The following is a 628-nucleotide window of genomic DNA, read 5'->3' as shown; positions in this document are numbered from 1 at the left end:
ATTAATATTACAGTATTCTAAAATAGTACGGTAATAATAATAATATAGTAATAATAATTGATCTAAGTGACCTATTTTTACTCCAAAAAAATGTGCACAGTACTACATCTTCACCCAGGTAGCACAGATGGTATATAAAAATAAGAATGCATCTACAAGTTCCCTAACAATACCAAGTTCAATCGTAAGATAATCTTTTCTTTTCAATATGAAGAGACTCACCTGTCGGATGGAAGCTGCTCTGTGCTCTGAGATGACTGAGTGTGCCTGCAGATGACGGCTTTATAGCAGGTAACAACTCTCAGGGAGGGAGGAGACCTTTTTTTTCTCTAAAATGTTCAGAATTTCCGAAGTGTTTCTTCCTGCAAGCAGTGTTAGCCGGGTAACATTTATCACACTGGTTTCCTCATACTTGTTGGCTGACCTCACCGATATCAGATACCAGCACTGCCTTTGTTTTCCTTCTTCTTGCATAAAAAGAACCAATAAAAAGTCTGTTGTGATGTCACAGCTCAAGAGGCGGTAATCAATCTTCCAGTTTCAGACTGATTCACAGTCATTGGCTATCTAGCACCATCTAGGAACACATAACAGTTTATATATATATATATATATATACACCGTATAT

The sequence above is a fragment of the Nanorana parkeri genome, unplaced genomic scaffold (genome assembly GCF_000935625.1).
Source record: "Nanorana parkeri isolate BGI_ZX_2015 unplaced genomic scaffold, ASM93562v1 scaffold740, whole genome shotgun sequence".
In the NCBI taxonomy this organism is placed as follows: Eukaryota; Metazoa; Chordata; class Amphibia; order Anura; family Dicroglossidae; genus Nanorana; species Nanorana parkeri.
This window is presented reverse-complemented; position numbering follows the sequence as displayed.